This window comes from Mastigoproctus giganteus, chromosome 2 (genome assembly GCF_048544385.1).
Source record: "Mastigoproctus giganteus isolate SK-2022 chromosome 2, ASM4854438v1, whole genome shotgun sequence".
Lineage (NCBI taxonomy): Eukaryota > Metazoa > Arthropoda > Arachnida > Uropygi > Thelyphonidae > Mastigoproctus > Mastigoproctus giganteus.
This window is the reverse complement of record NC_143576.1, coordinates 195374936-195393871: the sequence shown is the minus strand read 5'-3', so window position 1 is coordinate 195393871 and position 18936 is coordinate 195374936.

Sequence of the window (18936 nt, the reverse complement as noted above, 5' to 3'; positions counted from 1 at the left end):
GGGAGGATGGGATCTATCCAGTTATATAAAAGGAAGCGGTAAAGGAACTAAGCAAATCTTTAGCTATAATTATGAGTGCATCCTTGGACTCGGGGGAGGTCCCCATGGACTGGAGATGTGCAAATGTATCCCCAATTCACAAAGGGGGATCGAAGGGTGACACGAGTAATTACAGACTAGTTAGTTTAATTTCTGTCCCGGGTAAAATAATAGAGTAATTGATTAAAGATGCATTACAGGATCATCAAGACAAGACTGCAGCAATAATTCAGACACAGCATGGGTTTGTTCAGGGAAAGTCTTGTCTGACAAATTTGATTGGTTATTATGATGTGGTCATAAAGGAACTGGATGCAAAAATTATTTTGATATCATATACTTGGATTTCAGGAAATCTTTTGACACTGTTGCGCATGGAAGACTATTGTACAAATTGGAGCAGAATGGTATTAAGGGTAATTTGCTACAATGGATAAAAGGATGGTTGAGTGAGAGAAGATAGAGAGTTGTAATCAATGGGTGCTGCTCTTGTGGACTAATGTTATTAGTGTTGTCACGCAGCTTTCACTTTTTGGTTCAGGTTGTTCTGTATATTTATCAATGATATTGATGAAAGTATATCAGGCTTAGTGTCGAAGTTTACAGATGATACAAAGTTGGTAGCGTTGTTAATGACAGTAATAGGGGTGTGCTACTGCAATAGGATCTAGAAAATTTGGGAAGATGGGCTGAGAAGTGGCAACTGAACTTTAACATTGACAAATGCAAAGTACTGCATATAGGTAGAAGTAACCGCAGAGGAACGTACCAACTGTGTGGTACTACTCTTAAAGTGGTATAAAATGAAGACCTGGGAGTAATTGTGCAGTGAATTATGAAGTTTTCTAAGCAATGCAGACAGGCTGCCAGGGCAGGTCATGGGGTTTTGTCAATGATATATAGGAATTTTGCTAGCAGGGAAAAGGAGGTGATTGTCCCTCTGTATAAGGCAATGGTGAGGCAAGGCTTTGAGTATTGCGTACAGATCTGGAGGCCTCATTTTAGGAAGCATGTAGGTTTGCTTGAGCGTGTACAGAGAAAGGAAACAAGCTTGGTGAGGGGAATGAAAGGATCCTCTTACCAAGAGTGGTTTAAATTCTGAAAATTGCAGTGGCTGAAAATAAGGCACCTGCGAGATGATCTGATTGAGGTATATAACGACTTGAATGGGTTGAGCACGTTGAATTCTGAAGTGATTCTTCCACTTGTTCAGATTACGAACCTAAGAGGGAATAAATTCAAATTGAGAAAAGACAGATATAGATGTGCGGAAATTTGCCTTTAGCTAGTGGGTTGTTAATTGCTGGAAAACTTTCATCTGTTGTTGTGGAGCTTGATCGTGTAAATAAATTTAAGGAAGAATTGGACAAACATTTAAGTGAGAATGGGTGTGTGAATTTTTTTTTTTTTTTTTGGCTCGTGCTTCCCTTCTTGCATCATATGCCATGATGACTGTTACCCCAGGTGCATTTCTTACTTTTAACTTCAATAATTTCTCCTCCACTTTGCTCTCAGTTATTAGAAAATCATTTAAATCCCTGTTAGAATTTTAATAAATATCAACAATTAATAAATATATTGGACAGCCTTTGTCCAATATTTTTCATATCTGCCTTCGCTTGCATTAATCTCCTTTGTGACTTAATTGCAGACCAGTTTATCTACGACAGGCTTCTGTGTGGCCTGACAATTTATGTGGATCTCATGCATTTTTCTTCTCTACCGCTAGTCTCATTAGTTTATCTGATCTTCATTTGGGCCTAAACCTGGAGCGGTATCTTAGTTGGAACAAAATCCCTAGTACGTTAAAAAATTACTTCCTTGAATGTTTACCATTTAGAATTTGCTGTTGGTAACATCATTTGGACCATATATATCTGTCCTGTTAACAAGCACAGACCACGCTGGGAAAAATGCTACCCCATGAACCCTGCATAAAGGATTAGAGCCGAATTGATTGACAAGGCTCTCATCATGAACTCCTCCCTATCATGTTGGGCAGGATTGCAGACACTTTCAAATTTAACCCTACTCACGGCTTTCTTTTTCAGCCCTGACCTGAACTTGCTTAGTAAATCCGCAGATCTCCTATCAAATTGGTGAGACAAGCCAAGTATAGTTGCCTGTCAAGTTGTGTTTTGGTGAAGAGCCCTAGTGGAGAGAAATGATGTTTTAATTAGAATAGTAATTCAACTAGAGAATCTTTTATATTAATTTTTTATATTAATTTTAATGATCTCTGAGTGGATCATTAAAATTAATATAAAAACGGCTATAAACCAATATGAAGCTTAATTTTGTTTAATATCCCAAAACAATTCGTTTTGAAGAATGAAGAAATTTTGAATTATGATATTTTCATCTATCTTCATATCCACGTATAATGCCCTGATTGTTAGATGAAAAAAATTAGTGTGCTATTAAAAAAAAAAACAATTTGTGAAGATTCTTTTAAAAACAATTATAATGTGTTAAATACTAACTGAAAATAATTTACAAATCTTTATTGAATACGTCTAATTCTTAGTAATATGAATTAATCTTTTATACTCTATTTTATAATTTTTATAACTTAATTACAAATAACTTTAGATGGCAGACAAGTCCATTCTTCCCACAACGGTGAATCACCTCACCGTGAATCACCTCAATGTTGTGGGGAATAGAAGCAAGAAAAATTATCCTCTTTCGAGGATAAAAGCATTTTTGCAGTTTTTCTGTTTCGGGGAAGCAGCCCGTAAGGGATTTGCTTCCTTTAAATTAAATAAAGATTAGATTCTGCATTGAACGCAATATTTGAGGGCCGGCGACCTCTTTGCTCCAATAACCCAGCGTTTACCAGGCACAGAATATGCGAGACTACGATTTACATCCAATCGTACTTGTCTCCAAATCTAGTAATGCCTTCTTTCCTTATACTCGTCCGTGTGTGTCCTATGGTCGGTTTGCCTGTTGAGCTGGAAAAAAAACCCGAGTTTCCGGGAGGAAAAACCATGCCACACCTCGCTAGAGATCGACTAACTCTACCACCTAGTAAAAACAACATGAAACCCCTTTTTATAAGGAAAACATCACTCAATTTCAAGTTCTAAAAGAAACGGAACCGAAGCTGTTTTTACCGGATGTGAGATCGCAGATTCACCTGTCCATTGTGCTTCTCACGAGGCGCCACCACCTCAGTTAACGAATTCCTTGCCTTAGTTATGAGGATATGTAACACCACACAATGACCCAAGGCAATAGACTTCGACCAATATGGCAAGTAGTCTCAGCTGTCGACATCTATATATAGAGGAACTCTACAATCGGACTCATTGTTTATTAAAATAACTTCCGGTTAAACGACATTTTTCAACAATGTCACTGTAAGGGTGACGTAACAGGGCTTACAGAAACGGTGCCTGCCGAAGTTAGGGGATGATGTGATTCAGTACGGTACGTATAATGTATTTAGGAAGAATAGAGCAGATAGAAGTGGGTCTTGGGGCCATGCTTCTTATCAAAATTAGCTTCACCGCGACGAAAACTTACCTGATTCAGAGGTTTCGCATGCTAATATAGAATCTGTATGGTGTATGATAGTTGGATGCTTTGCTTCCAACTATCTCAAACCATATATAATGAGAGTGGGAGAAATCTGCAGGCGAGGTGATTGTGAAGATTATGATGAGAGTCTGTACATGCAAATGGAATGAACAAGTAAGCATCAATGTCTTATTGTGGGTGATCTTAATTTGCCTGTAATTGATTGGAGCAAATGCGAGGCGAACTCCACATTGGAGACAATTTTTTTAAATCAACTGGATGATTGCTATTTGCATAAACATGTCAGGGAAAGTACTAGGGAAAAGAATGCTCTCGACCTCATCATTACCCATGAACCAGATAACATAATAGGGCTGACAGTAAAGGAACCAATAGCAGGAAGTGAACATGCAGTTCTACGGTGGACGATGAAGGGAGAGAGGTAGCAGTAGTTAAAAGCAAAGGAAAGGAAAGGGTTATAATTTCAAAGATACTACCTGGCCCTATTAATTGGATAAATATCTCGCAGAGAATGAATACAATATATACCTTTAAAACATTATTCACAGAAGCCTTGAATGCGTATATACCATTAAAAAAAATACTCCACGAGGAGGATTCCAAGTTGGATGAATAATGAAGTTGCCAGATTACTTGAGCAGAAAAAGACGGCATGGAAATCTTGCAGAGAGTACAAAAGTTTGTGGCAGATACAAATTGAACTGTAGCAGTGCCACAGAAAAGGTTTTTGCTGGCAAAGAAGGGGATAAGGAATTCCCATATATATATATACACAAAGAAGAGAAGGACAAACCAGATCGGACCCTTATGTAATGGACGTGAGACAGTATTAGGTACCCCTGCTGAAATTGCAGATGAACTCAACAGTTATTTTGCCTCGAAATTTACAGAAGAAAAACCCTTCACGTTAATGAGAAATTCTGGGAGTGAAGTTGAAAAAAATGTAATTAAAGATGGTGAAATTTGATATTTATTTAATGAATACAAAGCATTAGTAGAGGAATAAGAAAAAAAAAAAAAAAAACGCTTCCATTTCACCCCTCCATTCATTTCAAATGCGTGTCCAGCTCAGCTGTAAATTTATTTTTAGCTTCCACAACTAAAGATGGAAGGCTGTTCCAGCAATCAACAACTCGCTGGCTAAAGGCATATTTCAGCACAGCTATTATACAACTATTTTTCTTTAATTTGAAACTGTGCCCCCTCAGGTTCTTAGTCTAATTTCCCAGACATTGACTGGAATTTCTGAGTTGGTCAGTTACACAGTAGCAAGGCTTTTGTGGATTTATTGGATGATTGTTTTCTACATCAGCATGTTCGGGAGACAACTAGAGGGAGTAATACCCTTGATCTGATTATCAGTAGTGATTCTTCATGCATTAAGAATCTGCAGATAAAGGAACCACTAGGTGGCAGTGATCACAGTGTGCTGAAGTGGGATTTACTCAATCCCACTTCAGCACACTGTCAATGTTGAACTTCAGTTGCCACTCCTCAGTCCATTTTCCCAACTCATCTAGATCCAGTTGGAGTAGCATAAATAAATAAATCTTTATTGTGAAGTAGATTTACAGCACAATATCCCATCACGGCGACGAGCGCCAGGGGTTCACATATAGATAACATGAGTACAAATTCAAATGGCTACAAAATATAGCGAACACATACAAAAGGCTACAAAATACAGATTACAAATGCAAAAATAAATACAAATACATCACAAAAACAAGGAGCTGAACACAAATAAAGAAAAACAAATACAAGTTGGCAGTGATTCAGGTTTCAAGAGCTTTGATAAACTTGTGTCTGTCCTTCTTTTTACTTATTATGGTGTCGATGTCGGCGTCCACACGGTTGAGGGCAGCGAGACATCTGCTTGGGCAGAAATCTTTCGGTGAGTACAAGCCTGTTGTGGTGAGCCACAAGTGCTGGTACCGACCTTAGGCTTGGCTGTGGAATCCTCCAAGAGCAAGCATTCCAAATATTTGGAGATGATATTTGGCCTGAGATGAGTTTGGCTGTGAAGACCAGCCTCTTTTCAACGATCAGGAACTTCAACCTCGGGATGTCGAGTGCTTGTGCCATCATGGTAGTTGTGGTAGCGGGAGGTAGCCGAAGCTTGTTATTCGCCCATTTCAGTAGCCAGTATTCAGCAGTGTACACCCGCTTAAGGTTTGTATGTGCAGCAGAGGCCCATATTTCTGCACCATAGAGAATGGCAGGGTAGACGGTGGAGGTGATGAACCTTTTAACAGTGGCAGGATGTCGGACGTGTAGCAGCTGCTGCTTTGAGATCCACCGTAGACGAGAAAATCTGGTACTGAGTTTGTCGATCTGGTGGACAAAGGACATCTTTTGGTCAAACAGAACGCCAAGGTCTGTGTGCGAGGGTACGTTTGGTATTCGTACCCCTACGAGTGAAACGTTGAGTACTGTCGGCATGGATTTAAGGGAGAATATAACCTGAGCAGACTTCAGAGGGTTGATTTTTAGATTGAAGTTTGCCAGGTACAATTCTAGATCCTTAAGTTGGGAATTGATCCTGTTGCTAAGCTGGGCGGGGTCGTCGCCAGGGTTAATTGGAGTCAGCAGTTTGAAGTCATCGGCATAGCATAGGAGACCATTCGTTGAGGCAATAATGGGCACGATGATGGCTGTGAACAGGACACCAGACAGGACACCCCCCTGCGGTACTCCAGCAGTAATGTCGCAGGATAGGGTATGTTGCTGCCGATGGAGAATAAGTATTCTGTGACTGAGAAGTGATTCCAAAAAGCACAGCATATCACCTCGAATGTGAAAATTCTCCTTAAGTAGGAGGAGCAAGGCCGGAATCGACACGGCATCAAAGGCTGCGCTTATGTCGAGGTATGTGGTTGCTAGCTCAGCTCTTTGTTCGAATGCTGAGAGAATGCGTTCTGTGGTGGCTGCCAAGTTAGTGATTGATGATTTTCCTGCGATAGCATAATGGATTTCAGGTGGTTTCGTCTGGAGGATTTGTTGAGTGATTGTGGGTAGCAAAGCCTTTTCAAGAGTTTTTAACAGACAAGAGGCAACTGATATGGGTCTGAACTGGCTGACGTTTGAGGCAAATTGGTTTTTGGGGATGGGGTACACTCTGTATTTATTCCACTGGGGTGGAAAATAATGCTCAGCGAGGCATCTGTTGTAGATCGAGAGAAGAGGGCCTATGATGAATGTGCTTAAGCATTTGATCATAAATTGTGGAATTCCATCCTCCCCAACAGTGGCTGTTGTGGGAAGGGAATTGATGGCACGTATGAGCTCCTGTTCCGTGATCTGGATAGTCCCTAGGACATCTGAAGGGTTTTCATAGTCAGGCTGGACAACTGTAGATGGGACTGTGGTTGTATTTGAAAATCTGGCGATGTATTTGAGCCATTCTTGAGGATCAAGCATGTGATTGAATCCACCATGTGGGGCAGCATAGAATGGCTTTCCTTTCCTCAAAGTGCGGTTAAGGTTCACTTGGATTGCGTCAGCTTTCTTTCGATTAAAGTGGGCCCTGGCACGGGAAAAGGCGATTCTGTCTTTACTGTCATTTGTATGCTTCCATTTCTTATGTAGGACTTGTTTCATTTTGAAGCTGTTGTTAAGATCAGCAGTCCACCACGATCTGGAACGGGGAGTTACTGTTACTCGTTTGGTGGCAGCATAGTCGGTGACGGATTTAATCCAGTCAGACAGGAGTGTCACTGCAAGGCTGAGGTCGAAGTCAATGAGGACATCCCAAGGAATGCAAGATGCTGCTTCTACACAGAGTTGAGGATTAAGGTATTTAGGTGCTGAAACGTATTTGACTATTTTGTTGTCAGGGATGTTGAAGTTTGGCACCTGCAATGACCATGTCAACACTATGGGCTGGTGATCAGACAGGAAGAATGCTATGGGATCATCCTCAGCTGTGCATGGTGTTGAAGCAAAAGCGAGATCCAGTAGGTTCAATCCCCTGGTGGGGTTCTCATTGACCCGCATACTGCCTTTACTGTCGTTAACAACCCTGCCAACCTTTGTATTGTAAGATGTGACTCTTAGAAATATGGAGAGTTAGTTTTTGGGGAAAAAAATTGTAATATGGGAAAAATTTAATCTTTGATATGGAAAAGGAAATTTTGATATTTAACAGAAGCATATATGGGAAGAATACTAGATTAAAAATAAGCGATAGATGTGCAAACTGAATAGCACTCAAATGGAAGAGGAGGTAACCCATGTAGATGTGTGGGAAAAGGGGTGAATTGTGAGTAAACAAAAACAGCCTCCCCATAGTAGGGGGGCAGTGGTCATTAGTGGACAGGCGGAAAAGGGTTACTAGAAACGGAACAATGGGTCAGCGAAATGCAAGCGATTAAGAAATATGCGGCATCTGGACATAATTTGCGATGGGCTAGCGTTTGGGTCGATAAAGACCAGGTCACTGTGGCGATAAAGACCTGTAAAGAATTGTGTGTACAAATAAATGGAAAAAAAAAAAAATGGCGATAAAGACCAGGTCACATTTTCGCAAGTGGGAAAAGACGAAAATGGCTATCCTGGGAGACGACGGCAGACATGAAAGGATTGTACTACCCTGAGAACTAAGCAAGAAAATTACTGAACAAGGCTTGGTTTGCACACGGGACAAATAGTTATGGTAATTTTTTTTTAAAGAATAGAAAAGAGGGGACGATTAGGTGAATTCTTGGGATGGGTAGGGAGTCATGGGGAAGGAGGTTCAAACGACGGAGAAAAAGTTGGGGTCGTGAGTGTGAGGAGAGACAGAAGTGGAAAGAGAATAAGAGGGTGTGTGGCTAAAGGGGTGATCGTAGAGACAGAGTGAAAAAAAGTAAGTTGGGCAGTGCAAAAGGGCCCCAGACAGAAAGAAATAGTTGAGAGTAGTAAGTAAAGGGAAGACTAAGCATCGTAAAAAAAAAGTTATGAAAGACAGATAAGTGAATCAGGAAAAGTAACGATCCCCTTGGAGAAAGATACATCTGAGTAATCCGGAGTAAAGGAGGTGTTGCGTATTCAAAGTAGGAGAAAGGATGCCGGACCTAAGGAGCCAAGAGTTCCGGAAGAATATTTGAAGCAGATTCAGGGGAAAGAAGATGAAGGAAAAGCCTTAGAAGATAGCCTGGAGAGCCTAAGATGGAAACTTGAAACCTCCCTAGAGAAGTGAAAATTATAGAAGTAGGTGAGCAAATTATAACAAGTACACTAAGTTAATAAGGACTGTTAGTGAATAAGTGGGGTAATTAAAGAAAAGGGGGTAGCCCTAGAAAGTAAGGCGAAAGATAAATTATCGCTGTGGTAGATATACTAACAGTTTATTATGTTAAAAGGGGTTAGTGTATAATGCAAGGGAAACACAGTAATGAGTAATAGATGAAATTGATACAAATAACCATAATGTGTTAGAAGGGTAGTAAGGTATATAAAGAAGAATATGTTTTAAAATGATAGGTAATTAAGTTATATGAGCAACTCTGAATATAGTGCTTTAATTGATGAAGTTGGTGTACAATTGATTTATATGAATGATTAGAAACAAGGAGGGGAATTAGGACACTGAAGATTGGTATTGTAACAGTGTAGTGCAGATTGAATATTGCAATAGTGTAGTGAGAATAAGAGTTAATGATTGAATGTGGCATTTTGATTATTATTATATGAAACAATATTGTATCCAGGGATAACAAAAATAGGTAGAGTGAATGGTCAAGACATGAGGAATGAATCATGGGTTGTTATATAATTGACAAATCAGATTATACTAGTGAAGGGAAACTGTAATAATAATATATTCAGTGTACAAGTGACTCTGAGTCACTTTGTAGATTTTGATCATATGCTATCTAAATCAGTTGTATGTGATATTGTATATATGTATGTAATAAATTTCATGTTTTATTTTCACTTTGAGTCCTGTTATTCTAAGTAGCACGCGCCTTGCTGGCCTGGTTAAGTGTTTGCTCTCCCACAATTTGGCGAGAGAATCCTGGACACTCATTAAGGAGAAACAAAAGAAAAAGAAATTACCCTCAAGATCTTGAGAATCTTCTGTGAGCGATACAGTGTATAGCAGTCAGTTGGATAAAAGGTGGGGCCTTCGCAGGTGTGAGGGCACCTAAGAAAAATCTTCTGTGAGATAAAATATAATAATAAATAAAAGCATTTTAATATAAGTAAACTATATATCCCCCGACAGTACCATCTGCAAATTTGGACATTAATCCGGATATACCTTCATCAATATCATTGAAAAATCTAGAAAACAACAATGGGTCCAACACCGAACACTGGGGAACTCCACTAACAACATTTGTCCACGAAGAGCAGTGTCCATTGATTACCACTCTCTGTCGTCTCCCACTCAACCATCCGTTTATTTACTGTAGCAACTTGCCCGTAATGCCATACCTCTCCAATTTGTACAGCAGTCTTCCATGTGCAACAGTATCAAAAGCTTTCCTGAAATCAAAGTATATATCAAAATTATTTTTGGCATTCAGTTCCTTTGTGACCAGATCCTAGTATCCAATCAAATTGGTCACACAAGACATCCCTTTAACAAACCCATGCTATTTTAACTATAACTGCATTCTTGTCTAGATGATTATGCAATGCTTCTTTAATCAGTGACTCCACTATTTTCTCCGGAATACTAGTTAAACTAACAGGTATGTAGTTTATTAAGTTAAACTAAAGAGTTAAACTAACAGGTATGTAATCGTGTCGGCCTTCGATCCCCCCCCTTTGTCAATTGGGGATACATTTGCAGATCTCCAGTCCGTGGGGACCTCCCCTGAATACAAAGATGCTCTCATAATTATGGCTAAGGGTTTGCTTACTTCCTTTGCCGCCTCCTTTAATACAACTGGATAGATCCCATCCACCCCCAGGTGCCTTTCTTATGTTTAACTTCAACAATTTCTCCTCCGCTTTGCTCTCAGTTATTACAAAATCATTAAGCACCCTGCTACAATTTGTTAACCTTTTGGCATGTTCCTTTCTTAATAACTCCTCATGTGTAAATGTAGATGCAAAATACTCATTCAGTTTGTTTGCTATCTGAGCAGGATCAGCAACAGTCGAACCAACGATATCAAGTGGACCAATCAGATTCATCCCCTTCCTTTTAGAGTTTAAATAAAGAAATCCTTGCTGTTTTTCTTAGTATCCTTTGCCAAAGATTTCTCGTAATCTTCCTTCGCCTGCCTAACCTCCTTTGTGACTTGATTATAGACTAGTTTATATCTGCCACAGGCTTCTGTATCGCCTGATAATTTATAATCAAGCACACGCTTTTTTCTTCTCTACCACGAGTCTCATTAGTTCATTTGACAACCATTTAGGCCTAAACCTTGAAGAATATTTCTTAATAATAGGTATGAAACGTTTAGTGGCTTCCACGATTAATTCCTTGGATGCTTTTCCCAGTTAGAATTTGGCCGACCGGGCTAGTCGGGTGGGTAAAGCACCTACCTGGTAACCCAAAGGTCGCGGTTCGAATCCCGCCTCGGGCTTGAATCAGAGTAGTGCAAAAACCTTGGGAGGTGTGTTATGGCCACAGAAGCCGATGCTCCTAAAACCCAAGAACTGAGGATAAATTTCATTAAATATAGATTGAGAAATTTTTTTCAGAGAGTATTTAACAAGTTATTTGTGTGTTTTTAAGAAAATCTTAAACTTTTTAAAAACAGTAGACCGAATTTTAATCTATATTCATATCAGTGTATTATATGCGGATGCGAAAATAGATGGAAATTTAATAATTCAAAATTTCTTCATTCTTAACAAGGAATTCTTTTGGCAACTTAAAACAAAATTAAATTTTATATTTGTTTTTATATTAAATTTTTATAACAAACTTACAGAGATCTGGCTAAACCGAGTTAAACGGGAAACATTGGTAACTGGAATTCATTAAGAATAACGAAACTGTATTTCATTTTATATACACTGGTGTTCAAAGGAAGTGCATCACCTGGGAATTTCACATTTCAAACCATTTTTCGCGATGGTATGTTACATTAATGACACAAATAGAAATGTAAACAAAAGACATTTATTAATAGTAAAGGCAAAACTAAGTAATATTTGACAGGTGCTCTCAAAATATTCCAAAATGAGCATTTGCAACCTTTATACAACAGTTTTGGTAAACACGACAATTATGGCTGGAATGTTTTCAGAAGCCCTCAGTTTGCTTCGCTTTATCATTTTAAATGGAAAACAAAATGAAAAGTTCACCAGGTGCAAACTAATAATTAGTTGAACGGCCTCTGGCCCTGATGACAGCAGCACACCATCGAGGCATTGACAAGATCAAGTTCAGAACATAATCAACTGAGAGTTTGTGGTTCACAATCTACCGGCCAGGTGATTGTGAAGATTATAAGAACCTTCACATGAAAATGTAATGGGCAAGTAAACATCAATGTGTTATTAGGGTGATTTTAATTTGTTTCTAATTGATTGCCTCAAACGGGAAGGAAACTCCACATGGGGGTAAAATTTTTTGAATAAGCTTGTTGATTGCTATTTGTATCAAAATGACAGGGAAAGTACTGGGGAAAAGAATACTCTAGACTTCATCATCGCCCATGAACCACATGGCATAACAGGGTTGACAGTAGCGGAACCAGTAGCAGGAAGTGATCACGGAGTTCTACAGAAGTGCCTACTTGCACTTTTGTAGAACTCCGGAGGAATGGGTTATAATATCAGGAGAGGAAATTACGATGTGTTAAGTTGCTACATGACATCTATTAACTGGGTAGATATCTCACAGAGAACGAATATTTAATTCCATAAATGCTTATATACCATTAAGATATACTCCATCAGGAAGATTCCAAGTTGACTGTCTTGAAATCTGCCTCATGAGAGACAAAATAACATGGAAAATCCTTCGATGGATAGCTGGATGGCTTCAGAGTAGGAGGCAGAAGGTTGTGATAAATGGTTATTCCTCATATTGGGTTGATCGGTTCTTCAAGGATTAGTAGTGGAACCACTGACCACTGCTGTTTTTGATTTTCTTAAGTGACATCACGGCGTCTATACAGACGGCGTGATGTCTAAATTTGCAGATGGCGTAAAGATTGGTAGAGTGGTTAATGATCATCGCCAAGCAGAGCTTCTACCGACGGACCTAGATCAACTTGAGGGATGGTCTGAAAAATAGCAGCTATGCTTTAACCCAGCAACATGTGAGGTATTAACCTCTGTGGACCAGTAATCCCAGAATAACTTATACACTTGGTGGATTTGAACTAAAGTCAGTTGTGGAAGAAAGGGAGTCGAAAGATAGGATACGGTCCGACATGAAGGTCTCCGAGCTTTGTAGACAGGTTGCAAGGAAAGTACATCGTGTCCAATCGAAGATGTATCGAAAAATTTGCTAGTAGAGATAAGGACGTCATAAATCCCATTGTATAAGGCTATTGTTAGACCGCATTTGAAATACTGCGTTCGAGTATGGAGACCGCACCTAAAGAAAGAGATTGTGCTCGTTGAAAGGGTCGGCAGACGCGTAACCCTCTGTGGGGTTCGGCAAAAGGGCGTTGTTATGAGGAGAGACTTCGAATTTGTGGGTTGCAGAGCACGGAAACTTGGCACATTAATGCGACTTGACTGAGGTGTTTGAGGCTCTGAGAGACAAAGATAAATTGAATGAGGACGACATTTTCACGGTTATGATTCTAGAACTAGGGGCCATAAATTCACTTTAATCGAGGATTGGTTTAGACTGGATTGTAGTAGTTTCATGTTAGCCAGCGAGTTATAAATTACTGGAATAAGTTACCTACAATGGTGGTGGGGTCTGACGGTTCGGGAAAATTCAAAGGTCAACTGGATAATTATCTAAATGTTGAGGAAAATGCATAGATTGTTTATTTCCTTTTCTTTTATTATTTTTTAAAATTTTTTCAGTATTTTTTTTTCTTTTGTCTGGTGCAGCATAAGACACTCTTTCTTGTATTATTTGGGATTGCTAATATTAATACTGCAAATTTTCCAGTTGCATAACACAATAAATTAAATAATTAAAAGTTTGGAGTAATGAATTACACTAAAATTATATTTTAAAATTCGATTTTCGCCCAATTGAACGGTAAAAATAAAATTACTATTAATGTTACAAATAGGTGGTAGAGTAGTATCCTGTAGAAATTTAAAGAAATGGTATAAATATATGAATCTCATAGTAGATTTTACGGGTATCATTTTCCTAATCCATTTGAGGAGTTGTTAATCACTGCAAAGCAGGCTTCTCTAGCTTGGTATTTGCGCTTGAAATAGCACAATTTGATTGAGACGAAATACATCGAGGAAAAGTATAGGAATGAAAGGCAGCAACGGTGTCGAAATAGATAATATTAATTGAGCCTATTGATGAAACACCCTAGTGACGAAAACAAAGGTTTAGAAACTTAGTAAGAGTGGGACTCCTTCCACAGGGAGTATTTGCGAATTCAAGCAGAAGGATCTGATGGATGAGTATCCTAAGAATTGCTTTTAGTATCTCTTTTTTAATCTTAAGATGCTATATGGCCTCATTTAACTGAGTAGATATCTAACAGAAAACAAATACAATAGAATTATGGTATAGCTCTAAAACATTAATTACAAAAGCCTTGAATGCGTATATACCATTAAAATATACTCCACCAGGAAGATTACAAGTTGGATGTCTTGAAAACTGCCACATGGGGGACAAAATAACAGCGAAATCTTTAGATGGATTCCTGGATGGTTTCAGGGAAGGAGGCAGATGGTTGTTCCTCAGATTGGGTTGATGTAAGAGGTTGGGTTCTTCAATGATCAGTATTGGGACCAGTGACCACTGCTATTTTTGATTTTCATAAGTGACATCGACGAACGTATAGAGGGTGTGATGTCTAAAGTTGCAGATGACGAAAAGGTTGGTAGAGTAGTTAATCATCATCGCCAAGAAGAGCTTCTACAGAGGGATCTAGAAAAACCTGAGGGTTGATCCGAAAAATACCAGCTATGCTTTAATCCAGCAAAGTGTAAGGTATTACCTCTGCTGACCAGTAACCCTAAAATAACTGATACCTTTGTTGGAGTTGAACTAAAGTCAGTAGTGGAAGAAAGGGACTTGTGTGTTACGATACAGTCAAACATGAAGTTCTCCGAGCATTGTAGACAGGTTGCAAGGAAGGCTCATGGTGTGCTATCAATGATTTATCCAATATTTGCTAGTAGAGATAAGGAGGTCATAATCCCACTATATACGGCTTTTGTTAGAATACATTTGGAATACTGCGTTCGAGTATGGAGGCCGCACCTAAAGAAGGACATTGTGCTTGTTGAAAGGGTCCGAATACGGGTAACTTGTCTGGTGAGATCTACAAAAGGGCGTCGTTATGAAGAGAGACCTCGAATATGTGGGTTGCAGAGCTTGGAAACTTGGCGCATTAGAGGGACTTTACTGAGCTTTTTAAGGCTATGAGAGGCAAAAGTAAATAAATGATGACGAAATTTTCACGGTTTTAAGTGATTCTAGCAGAACAAAGGGCCATGAATTCAAATTAAGCAAGGAGATGTTTAGACTGGATTGCACGTAATTTTGTTAGTCATCGAGTTATAAATTGCTGCAATAAGTTACATACATGAGTAGAAGAGGGTTACAATTTGGAGGAATTTGAAGGTCAGCAGGATAATTACCTAAGTGTGGGGGAAACGCAGAGGTTGTCTGTCTATTTCCTTTTCTTTTATTGATTTTTAAAAAATTTTTTTTCTTATTATTAATTTATTTTAATTATTTAAATGTGTGTTATTGCGAATACTAATACTGTAATCCAGTTGCATAACAGAATAAATTAAATAAGTTCAAAAAATTATGGTGTAAAGAATTACACTAAAAAGATATTTTATAATTTGATTTTCTTAGAGTATAACAGTAAATATTAAATTACAATTAAAGTTACAAGTACAATTTAAAATTAGTATAAATATATCAGTTTCTTAGCACATTTTAAGGGTATAATGTTCCTAATCCATTTGTGGAGTTGGTACTCATTGCAAGCAAGCTACTTTAGCTGGGAATTTGCGTTGAAATTGCACAAATTTGATTAAGAGGCGAAATAAGTGTAGAAAAAGTAGAGGAATCAAAGGCAGCAACGATGTCGAAATAGATATCAATTTGAGCTTTTGATGAAGCGTCCTCCTGACGAAAACGATGGTTTAGAAGCTGAGTAACAGTGGGGACTCCCTTTTTTCGCACAGGGAACATTTGCGAATTCAACCAGAAGGATCTGATGGATGAGTATCCGAAATATTAAAAGGAAAGATGATGCAGAGATGGAGCTGAAGTCTTTACGAGCCAAGGTATTTTTAATTTTCCGGGCAGAAAATATCTCGTGTTTCAGCATAGATTGATTAAATAATCTGTCTTTCAGACATCACTTTAAAATGGAGGCAGTGGGGTTTAATATGTACACAATTGGAAGGATAAAGATCGTCAGGCCCTGCTACACAGCATTAAAGAAGTTGGTAAATTTACATTCGTAAATTAAAAGAACCAGCGGTGGACATTTTATAACTATTCTGTGGCCATAATGGGAGAATCAGTTCAAGGAGGAATGAGCCCGATAAATAAAGTGAAACCACTCACTGAAATCGAGTGACTGAAAAGATGGATGTGTTTCTCTGTACATAACAGGTACTCCTTAAGAGAAGAGTCCAAATTTATGAGTAGAATAAGCGATAATATTCAGTTCTAAGAATTGAATAAAATATAGTTTTATAATTTTTTGCATCCTTAATAATCGGGCACATAGTAATATTGGGAATAAGTCAAAATAAGAAGAATTTCTTTTTTTAATTATACCATAATTTATTCAACTTTTTGTTTTATGCTTCATTTACTTCAGTCAAATTATCGCCATCCTTTTTACAGCATCTATCAGAAAAATAACAAAATAATTATTTTTAAAATTATTTAAAAATAAAGGTAACTGTTGGCCCCTTCCATTTTAATTCATATTTTTTCGTTGTTGTCAAAAAACATGCCAAATTTAAAATGCATTTCAAAAATAATTCGGAAAACTGGAGGTAAATAATAGTTTAAAAAGTGTTATATACTCTTTACGTTTCAAAACAATTTATAAACAGAAGAATGTGAGTCCTCGCAGTTTTGAATAATAAAATTATCAAATGCATTTTTATAATTCTTAATAAATCCCATTTACCACTATTCTCCATATACTTTGAATTATACAGATCTCAAAGTGTTCATTAAAATTAATATAAAAACGGCTGTAAACCAATATGAAGCTTAATTTTAATTAATATCCCAACACAATTCTTGTCAAAAATGAAGACATTTTGAAATTTCCATTGATCTTCATATCCGCGTGTAATACACGGATGTTATGATAGCAGAAAATTTGCTGCTGTTATTAAAAAAAAAAAAAAAAAAACCCTCATATTCTTTAAAAAAACAAAAATTGTTAAATGCTCACCAAAAATAATTTATTAATCTTTATTGATTAAATTTAATCTTTAGATGTATACATAAAGCTTTAATACCCAATTTTAAAATGTTTATAAATTAATCACAAATAACTTTAGATATCTGTCAAATATATTCTTCCCACAATCGTTGCACCAACCGATTGTGGGGAAGAGAAGCAAGAAAATTTATTCTCCTTCTTCGTTCAAGGGGGTTGGACGTTTAAGGTGGATAAAAGCATATTTGCTATTTTTCATGTTTCGGGCAAGCATCCCGCAAGGGATTTGCTTCCTTTAAATTAAATAAATAGTAGACTCTGCATTGCACGCAATATTGAGGCTACCTCTTTGCTTCAATAACCCAGAGTTAGGCCAGCAGAATACACAAGACTACGAGTTGGACCCAAAATAATAGTAATGTCTTCTTTCCTGATACTAAATTATTATATTAGGGTTACCCGTAAATTATTACATTAACTTGTATTCGTGTCTGTAAATTGCGTGCGTTCTCTGGTCGATTTGTCTGTTTTGCTGGACGAAAAAACCCTATTTTCTGAGGGAAAAAACCTTGCTACCTACGCCTGAGACCGACTAACTCAGCCACGGAGTGAAAAAAGCCCGCTAAAGTTCCTCGCGTCATCTACGGGATTCGAACCCGGGCCTTTTTCACCCGGTGTGGGGAGGACGGTGACGATATCACTGTGCTACCCACGCAGACTTGCCTGATACTGATCCGTGTGTGTCCTATGGTCGGTTTGTCTGTTGTGCTGGAAGAAAAACCCGAGTTTCCGGGAGGAAAAACCATGCCACACCACGCTAGAGACCGACTAACTGTATCACCTAGGAAAAACAGCACGAAATCTCTTTCTATAAGGAAAGCATCACTCAGTTTCAGGTTCCAAAAGAAACTGAACCGAAGCTGTTTTCACCGGATGTGAGATCGCAGATTCAATTTTCCACTGTGCTTCTCACGAGACGCCACTGCGTCAGTTAATGAATTTCTTAACTTGGTTATGATGATAGATAACTCCACACCATGGCCCAGACTTCGACCAATATGGCAAATAGTCTCAGCTGTCGACAACTAATTATAGAGGAAGTCTAAAATTGGACTCATTGTTGGTTAATCCTCTGGTTTCAACAATACTGGTCATTTGTTATAGGCGCATGCGTGGTTTATTCTCTTTGTCAAAGAAAGCTAGAACTTTTGTTGCCGCAACAGAACTTATTTGCAGGATGTTCTGTTGGCTGAAAAGCTTCAAAAGAGTGGGTAGCTAATGCCAGGGAAGGAATCTTAAATAACGTTAAGGGGTGTGGCAGGGAAGATAACTGTACAAGAACACTAAGTCTTAATTGTTTGTACAGAAATGTCAGAAGTGTCGTCAATAAAATACGTGAATTCCAACTGCTGGTTAGGACAAGTAAAACTGAGAGTACATGCAAATGGACGAATAATAAGCATCAAAATCTTATTGTGGGTGATTTTAATTCGTTACTAATTGATTGAAGCAAATGGGTGGGAAACTCTACATGGGGGACAAATATTTTAAATCAACTAGATGATTCATATTTGTATCAGCATGTCAGGAAAGTACTAGGGAAAACAATACTGTCGAACTAATATGGCTGACAGTACAGAAACAGGTAGCAGGAGGTGATCATGGGGTTCTACGGTGGACATTGAAGAGAGAAGTATCAGAATTTAAAGACAAAAGAATGGATTATAATTTCGAAGATACCACCTGGCCTCTATAAAGTGGGTAGATAACTCAGAGAGAGCGAATACAATTGAATAATGGTATACCTTTAAAACAATAACCACAAAAAAACCTTGAATGCTTATATACCATTAAAAAATACTCCACG